This window comes from Peromyscus leucopus, chromosome 4, assembly GCF_004664715.2.
Source record: "Peromyscus leucopus breed LL Stock chromosome 4, UCI_PerLeu_2.1, whole genome shotgun sequence".
Taxonomy (NCBI): domain Eukaryota; kingdom Metazoa; phylum Chordata; class Mammalia; order Rodentia; family Cricetidae; genus Peromyscus; species Peromyscus leucopus.
Genome location: NC_051066.1, coordinates 107,723,056 through 107,732,919, shown reverse-complemented (window position 1 = coordinate 107,732,919; position 9,864 = coordinate 107,723,056).

Here is a 9,864-nt window from a genome sequence, read left to right as displayed (position 1 = left end):
TAGCTAGAAACAATCCTAAGCTAAGGCTGGACATTCATAATTAATAATAAATCTCCATGTCATGATTTGGGGACTGGTAGTCCAAGAAAGCCTTGCTACATTTGGTGCCTGATGTGGGGCATGCATTTCTATGTAGGGCCTGAGAGAACTGCAGAGAGAGAGAGAGAGAGAGAGAGAGAGAGAGAGAGAGAGAGAGAGAGAGAACTATATAGCTTCCTAGTAGCCCAGTGTTCATAGTGTACAGGGTGCAGCTCTGCCATACAGCAAGCACTTGAGCAACCAGCATATTAAGTAGAAACAACAAGTTAAGTAAAAACACCTGCTACAGTGTGGACACCAACTTCCTAGAGCTGGGGTGGTTAAATGCAGTTCTTGGTTAAATGCAGCTCCCAGTTAACCACAGCTCTCAGCCAGGCTGTGAGGCTCTCACAGACCCAAGCAGGGCAGAGCTAGTTGTTAACACAAAGCCAGGCAAGGAGTTTAAGATTTGGCTCACATAGTCAGAGAAAGCTACAGGTGCACAATAAAGCAGGTCTAGATGGAAAAAACCTCTAAACAAGTTACAATGTGTTTTAAAATGTGCATAGGTGCTTAAGAAAAGAAAGAAAATGGATATAGATAGTCATAGAAAAAAATAAACACTTTAAAAATAAAGTCTTTAAAGAGAGAGTAAAGTAATATAAAGGGGAAAAGCCATATAAAGATGGGAAATGCATAGGGGATCTGGATCCTGTATGGTGCTCTATTGACTTAGAATTTTTTGAATGTTGATGAGTGAATGACAGCTGCTGAGAGACATTGGATTGTAAAAAGAACTGATGAATTAAACTTGCCTAGACACTTTAGGGATATCTTATACTTTAAAATGGAATTCAAAAAATGTGTTGCATTGGGAAGAGGTTATGCTTTTGTTTCCACAGAAAACAAAAGACTAGATTCCATTAAGTTTAGTGGAGATCAGGTTTAATCCAGGGAGACTTTCCTGAAAATCTTGGCTACAAACATAAAAAAAAAAAACCAGTAAAAACTACAAGACAGGTGATGTATATGCTGATCCCTCTGCATGGGAACAATTCTGAGACTGGACAACAAATGTTACAACTATTTTTCCAGGACTTGACCATTGTCTCAATTTTCTCAGGGTCCCCTTGAGATGCCATTGCCTCTAGACAACAGGAAGCAGTCTACAGAACATAACACCCACATTCCCAAAAAATGGGGTGGGTGGTTTTTGGTCATTTGGTAGGTTATGGATGTTTGCCTTCATTTAGGGAGGATGTAGGAATATATGATAAAAAGACAATTATTAACCTCAAATGCTTTACATTGGTATGGATTTTGGTATACTGACAAATTTGAAATTATTTTTGTTATACTGTATTATGTTTTTATTCTTGTTTGGGATATTGTGCTTATGCAGCTCATTAAAAATGTAACTAAGAAATGCAGGTTAGTAGTTATCTATAATAATCAAACTAATAGTCATATTAGGTATGTTTTCAAGGTTAAACAGATACATTTTAGATAGGTGACCTTCAAATGCTTCAGAAACCTACTGAATATAGCAAGATGTTTGATAACCTAAGACTTTTTATGACAGAAAGACACATCTGTTCCTGGTAGCACCAATCTACTTCATAAAAGGATGATAGGCATCAAAGAACCACCATATGGAGCTTGCTTTCTATGTGGTAGAGTTAGCCATTTGGGCAAGAAACCATCCTTGCCTCAACTGCTGACAGCATACCATCCAAACTGGACACGCAAGACACAAAGAAAAGAGATTGTTGAACTTTGCCAAGACAAGGTCTTCAAAATTCCTGCTTCACAGAAAAGTCTGCCAGATATTCTAGGCCTATAAGCTAAAGATGGATGCCCCAATGTTTCAGAGGAATCTTGGGTGACTGTCCAGGCAGCCAGATGTCTCTGTTATTTCTATAGCTTTGAAAGTGGCTTGCAATGCACTTCCTGTTTACTCAGGTAATATTAAATCCTTCTGTGGTCTTTGATGGAATTGAAGACTAGATAGTTATAGTTACAGTTTTCTTTAGTCATGATAAAAGGTAAATTAGGTACAAAACTTTAGACTCTCCAAGATAGGATAAATAATAAAGTATTTTCTCTGATATAAATGGACTGCATATTGTAAACATAATTTTTACTTGATAATTGTTTTTATTGTATATAATTTTACTGTGTTAAAGTTAAAACCTTTCCTTTTTATTTAGAGAAAAAAGAGAAATGTGGAATAGAATATTTGTTTAACTATGTAAAGATGTGTTGTATTTGCTTGCATTGCAGAATAATTGTTTAACTGTAGCTAGAGTTTTCCTGCCTTGCCCACAGTCAGGACAAATCTTTGTCACCCGCCAGTCCCACAGCCGCTCAGACCCAACCAAGTAAACACAGAGACTTATATTGCATACAAACTGTATGGCCGTGGCAGGCTTCTTGCTAACTGTTCTTATAGCTTAAATTAATCCATTTCCATAAATCTATACCTTGCCACGTGGCTGGTGGCTTACCGGCATCTTCACATGCTGCTGATCATGGCGGCAGCTGGCAGTGTCTCTCCTCAGCCTTCTGCTTCCCAGAATTCTCCTCTCTCCTTGTCCCACCTACTTCCTGCCTGGCCACTGGCCAATCAGTGTTTTATTTATTGACCAGTCAGAGCAACAGATTTGACATACAGACCGTCCCACAGCACTTCCCCTTTCTGGGCGCCAGATATAGAAGTAACTAACCGTCTTATTAAATAAGAAACACAGAAACAATGTAAAGGAGAAAGCCGAGAGGTCAGAGCTCAGAGCTAAAACCTCACCCTTCTGCCTGCGGTGTCCCAGCTTCCCGAAAGAGAGCTACTTCCTGTCTGTAAATCGATTTTCCAGTCATTCTGCCTTCTCATTGGTTGTAAACCCAAACACGTGACTGCCTCGTCACTGTCTGAATGTACAGCCCCCTAGGTCTTAAAGGCATATGTCTCCAATGCTGGCTGTATCCCTGAACACGTAGAGATCTATGGGATTAAAGGCGTGTGCCACCACTGCCATACTCTTGCTATGGCTCTAATAGCTCTGACCCCCGGGCAACTTTATTTATTAACATACAATCAAAATCACATTTCAGTACAATTAGATTACCACCACATTTAACTATTTAAAGATGTATTGCATTTATTTATTTTGCATTTGTTTAACTAGGTAAAGATGCGTTGCTGTTTCACCTTGCCTGCCTAAGGTATCTGATTGGTCTAATAAAAAGTTGAACAGCCACTAGCTAGGCAGAGGAGGGATAGGCAGGGCTGGTGGGCAGAGAGAAACTGGGAGCCAGCCAGCTTGGGTCCAGCCAGCCAGGGTCCAGCCAGTCACAGATGTAGGAAGCAGGAAAACTGGATAGACAGTATGTAGACGAGGTAAATGAGCCTCGGGGCAGCATGTAGATTAATAGAAACAGATTAAATTGTTTAAAAAGCTAGCTAGAAACAAACCAAAGCTAAGCATTCGTAATTAATAATAAGTCTCTGTGTCATGATTTGGGGGCTGGTGGTCCAAGAAAGCCTGCAACACTCAACTGTAGTCAAGCTAGAAAAGGTCCACTGTCACCCCACAGTTGCCTCCAGCTGCTGTTCAGTATAGTTTCACTCTGAGTGTCTCGTTCTGGTGCCTAGAGTGAAGCTGCAATGGCATCTCAAATGGGCCGTTTCTCATGCAAAAGCCTAAGAGCACAAATCTAACCACACAAGCACATGTCAACCTCTGCTTTCATCACTCTGCTAACACCCCAGGAGCCAAAACAGTGACAAGAGGCAGAGGCATTTACTCTTTCTGCCACAAGGCCAGTGAAACTTGGTGACCAGTAACTCAATCTTCACGGGCATGGGCATGCAGACAAATCCCCCCCCACCGCCACCCCCACCCCGGCCACAACTGCTTAGATAATATGCTACCATGTCTTCAAGGCAGACATGCAGTTTGCTACATAGAATCCAACCTATGGGATGTGTCTAGCACCCCTCATGAGGCCTGAGTGAGCCTGTTCACTGAGCTCCATGGCTTCTTCCAATGCTATGTGGCATCACCATACCCAGACAGACCAACCTACAAAGAGGTGGGGCCTTCCCCCAAGGAATGGCTTCCCAGAGAAGGCTCATGGCATACAGAGAGCTAAGTTTCACTCCATGAGCAGGTCACTCCCAGGTTAGAATCGGGGACGTGAAAGCATTCCCTACCCAAACTCCCTGTTGGCATCTCTCCAAAGCCCCAACTGAAGAATACTGTCTGCCCTGCCGTAGAGGGATCAGGCTCCTGACTGCACAAGTCCTCCTGAAGCATCTCTTGCAGAAGGCCTGACCCCGGGAACAGACATGTAGTTACTCTCTGTGACACTCAGAGGTGCCTAGTCCTACCCACTTTCAAACATTCATTCACTTGTTGACTTGTGTTTTCATCAATGGATTCAAGCACCTTCAAAAGGAATAAAAGATAAATGTGTCACAGTTACTGAAACCTTTCCCACACACACATATACATCCACTCCGGACTAGGATAGGACAAGCAAACGATTAAATCACAAGGCATTACTCTACAGGTAAATAAAAATAAAGGAAACACAAGAGGGTGAGGGGTAAACAGGATTTGCAAACTCTCAGTCCCACTGTTGAGCAGGATTTCATCACCATTTTACAAAGAGTAATGGAACATCAAAGCAATTACTCGCCTAATCCGCAGAGAAAGGAGGCAGGGAGAATTCACATGGAGAACACTGAAAGGGTGTCAGCCAGCATCTTTCCCTTTTTCTTTTTGGGTTATTTTTGTCTCCCTTTGTCCTTTCTTTTCTCCAAGGAATAATTTCCAAGGGAAGTCCTCCTTCCTCCACTGACTTCTCCAGAGACTGGATCTTGGCTCAGAGAAAAAGGAAATGGAAAATGGTTTCAGGCCATCTCGTTCCTAAACTGGAGTGTTTACATCCCAGCTGAAGCTGTCTCATTCTCCACAATTAGGAACGGAGTTGTCCTGGCCTGCCTGGCCTCCCCAGTTGATTCTCAGTCACTTCCCCTAAGTGGATTAGCCATTTTCATTTGTGTTGGGAAATCTCCATCAGCATCTGCTGCTCCTTTCAGAGGCAGAGAACTTGTCAAGTTAGCAAAGCACAGCCCTGGATCCTCCCCTCACCACAGAAATTTATCGTGAGGTAAGGTATACACTCTACTCTCCCAACCCCCACCCCCCCACCCCCGTCTTACAATGGGGAGTCAGATCCGAGCCACCTTGTATGCCACGTTTATCAGGAGCTAAGAAGAATCCGTGATGCAATGAGAAACATGTTGAAGCTTGGAATTAGCAGACCAGGATAATCAGGGTGGAGATTCCCAACAGCATGGGGTAGACCCCATAAGGAGGAATTTCTCCAGGAAGATTAAAACAAGGGAAGCTGATCACTCAGTGCCTTCTAAACTTCTAACACATTTACAAAGGTGAAAGGGCTGGAACTGTCAGTCACCAGCTCATTCCCAAATGGTATTTCCAATTCTAAACCTTTTTTTTTTTTTTTAGCAAGTCATGCTGGATATATGTGCATGGAACCTATTCCTCATGTAAAGTCACAAAAGCATCCCTTGGCCTAGGTAGAATGTACAATGGTGATCAAAGCAGTCAATATAATTGCTTTTTTCACAATGGGACCCTCTGCCTGCAGCTCCTGCAGCGTGGATAGGCTAGATTGTTACCAAACCCATTCTCTATTCCTGGGCATTCAGATAAATCACTTTTCTTCCTCAAATGTGTGTGGGGACGTGGAACTGAGGGACTTAAACCAATGTCCTTGGCTCCAAAAACATTCATGTCATTTTCCATACTCTGTCTTTGGACACCAATGCAGTCAATCTATACGAGGCCTCCAGGGTTCCAGAGAATTCTATGTCTCTAGCAAATAATAGAGTCACACATTAGAAGCAATGGATCCTGGGGTCTCAACCAGGTAAGAACTTTGCCAACAACTGTTCAGCTGGGCCCAGTCCCACCAGACTTGGACTAAGTGAGAGTCCTGTTGCACTAAGGCCATGAAATTGAGGGGTTACCTATTCCAGATGTTACTTCCTGTCCCTTGAGACTCTACTGAATCTTCCAACTTTATCCCTTATCCTGCTTCTCAGCCTACTTGCTCCCCAGAAGGAAGTAAAAGGAAACAAACAATGTATCTTAAGAACAGAGGAAAACACACATACACATGCAAAGCAAAGCCCCTAAAGGTCGCCAGAACAGTGGACTGCTTGCCAGGCTGTGAGCATCAATCTCCTGCCCCCTCTACCATTTCTGCCATAATGGAGATACAGCCATTTATTTCCAACTCCATTGAATTTAGTCAAATATTATCACAAATAACCAAATTATTACTGGAGTCAAGTCTCCTCCAGCTCCTGTTGATATAACTAGAAATAAAGAACCAACTCAGGATCTCCTCTCCCACAGAAACTATTTTTCTTCCAACCTACCATCTGAGAGGCAACCAGCCCAGAGCACTACAGTCCACTGTCCTCAACATGGAAGAAGGTAGCACTAAACCTTACCTCTTCATCCAGGACCCTGCTATCCAGGAAAGGATGGAATAAAAAAGGAGTATCACAAAGGGTGTGTCAGTCAAGGTTATGGGTCAGGCCAGGTTAGGATCAGGTCATTGGTAGAGCCAGGGATGGAGACCAATTTGCAACTGAAAAATAGAATGGAGATTCACATTCTTCACAGGAGCCCAATCTCCAAAAGTGGCAGCTTTAGCGAGTAACCTAGTGACAGGCATACACTTGTATCCTTTCAGGATCCATGCTCAGCTCCCCATTGCTATCCTGGGGTTGAGGGGTGGTGGGAAAGAGTCCACTGGAACTGAACTGTCTTTGAAGGTTGCACTGAAAATCTTCAGGACTCCCAGAGAAAACTTTTGCTCATGACAAAGGCAAAACTCCTCCTAAATCTCCTGGGAGCAGTTTCTCTGATTAGCATGCAAGCTCCAGGATAGCAGGGGTGTGTGTGTGTGTGTGTGTGTGTGTGTGTGATTTATTAGATTGGCTTACAGGATATGGTCCAGCTAGTCCAACAACGGTTGTCTAGAGAGGCAAGAATCCAATAGTTACACTCTCCACAAGGCTAGACAGCTCAGTAGGCCTAGAGGATTCCTAGAGAGTTGCTGCTATTCTGTCTTTGCGGGAATCCCAAAGAAGTTGCTTCTGATATTGATGAAGAACAGAACCAGCAACAGGATAGATGACTTTGCTGGTGAAGGTGAGAGTAAGCAGGCAAAAAACAAAATTTCCATTTTCCAGGAGTTCTTATCTGGGCTGCCACCAGAAGGTACCACCCACATTCCAGATAGGTCTTTCTGATTCAAATAATCTAGCAAGAAAATCCCTCACAGGAGTGAGTGTACAGGGGCTTGTTTTAGTTGATTCCAAATGCAGTTGAGTTGACAACCAGGATTAGCCATGGTAACTCTGTTCAATATTGTATCCCATGCCCAGAACAGATCTTAACATGTTACTGCTGCTTAGTTAACTTGTCTTGAAGGAACTGAATGAATGAATGGTGCCCAGAGCTGATAATGTTTCAGTGGAGGTTGACCAGATGGTGCCAACAAGTGAGATCTATCCCCAATGCCTTCTATCCACACTGTTGCCATTTGGTATCCTAACTCTGACAGTGAGAACCAACCTATACCATCCTCACAGTAGAGGCGCTGGTCTATAACACCTCATTCTCCAAGTGACTTTTTACAGAGTTTCTTTAAGAATGCTCACTGGGGGCTAGAGTCCAGAACTTGTCATCCCAACTACAAGAGAGGTACTAGTCCATAATACCTCATACTCCACATGACTTCTTATAGAGTTCCTTCAAGTCTGCTCACTGGGGGCTAGAGTCCGGAACTTGTCATCCTAGATGGTAAAGCCTCAGTGAACCAAGCCATTCACTACTGTTTTCTATCATTCTAAAGGTATTTAACAATGGAGAAAAGGATGAATACAGATTCAGGCGAGCAGGCTGAGTCTGCGCTGGGCTACGATATGTTGCATGGAGTAACAGTTTTCCAGTTTTACCTAGTTGTGAACAAATAAGGCAACAGCCTTGTCCTGAGTTACCTCATTTTGATGTACATGACTAGAAATGACTCCAGGTCTTGTTTACACAGGGAAGCAACAGCCACCTGCCAACATACTGGGAGGCACACACTGACAATTTGTTGATGCTAATAAATAATGATGCCTGAAAACATATCAAACCATATTAGAAACCCCAGACATGCAAGCTCATAGATCACACCAGATGTAATTCCCTCACCTGGGACTATAAGAGAAGGCACACTGTAAGATGGAAATGAAGCAAGAACATTGATTAGCCACCCTGTCACTCAGCACAAGCCTCATCCAAGAAAACTGTACAATGCAGGACTCCGGCCTTGGGCTCCAGCTCCAGAGAAATTCTACCTGCCAAAGACATTCAGCCAGCAAACCAACCCTCAAATGGCCTGAAATGGACCTGAATTGTACACCTCTGTGTCTGCACTTGTAATGCTTCTCTTCTGGGTCCCTGCATACCTTTCCTTACAGCTATTAGCTCACTGCCTCCAACTTCAGGACAGTGTCTCTGAACTCAGAGGCCTCTTTAACCCTTTCATAGACATTCTGTGGATGATTATCTAAAATGCAGAATGTGATCTGAGACTTAATATTAGTAATTAAGATTAAACTGAAAGAGCCAGTCGTCACTGGGGGCTGGCAAAATAGTTTGGTGGGTAAAGTACTTTTTACTGCTGTGCAAACATGGGGACCTGAGTCGGGACCTCTAGAGCCACCACCGCAGGCATGGTAGTGTGTCCTGAAACCCTAGACATGGAGCAGCAGAGATGGGTGGCTTTTAGAGCTTGCCAGCTAGTCTAGACAATCAGCAGGCTCCAGGTTCAGGGAGAGACCCTGTCTCAAAACATAAAGTGGAGGCTGGAGAGATGGACTGCTGTTAAGAGCAGTGGCTGCTCTTCAGAGGACCTGGTTTGATTTCCAGCATCCACATGGTGGCCCACAATCAACTCCAGTTCCAAGGGACCTAAGGCCCTCTTCTGGCCTCTATGGGTACTGAACACATAACAAAACACCCATATACATAAAAATAAATAAAAAAATAAAATTTTAAAAATAAATAAAATGAAGACGCTATTAATAAAGACTCTCCAGTGTTAACTCCTGGCCTTCTTATGCATATGCTCATACACACACACACACACACACACACATACACACACATACACATACACACACATACACATACACACACATACACATATACACACACATACACACACATACACATACACACACATACACACACATACACATATACACACACATACACACACATACACATATACACACACATACACACACACATACACACACATACACACACACATACACACACATACACACACATACACACATACACACACACATACACACACACATACACACACACATACACACACATACACACATACACACACACATATACACGCACACACAGAGAACTATTGACTTGCAATGGCCAGTTATCAAGCAAAATTAGCATTGTTCGGCAAATCACAATCAAGCTAACATAGCTTGTGATTTTACTAGTTTACAAGTCCTGACATGTGGAAAGACACAAACATGTCTGTGTTTCTGACATTACATGCACTTACTCTTCCATCGTAAAGTAGGCACCATTCTGCTGAATCACAAAGCAGGTTCTCCAGGGATCACAGAACCAGCACTTTGCCCGAGAGGCTCCTGGAGATCACAGTGATTTGAGATCCAGTAGGGTGGCTTGCAAGGAGGATCCCAGACTTGGG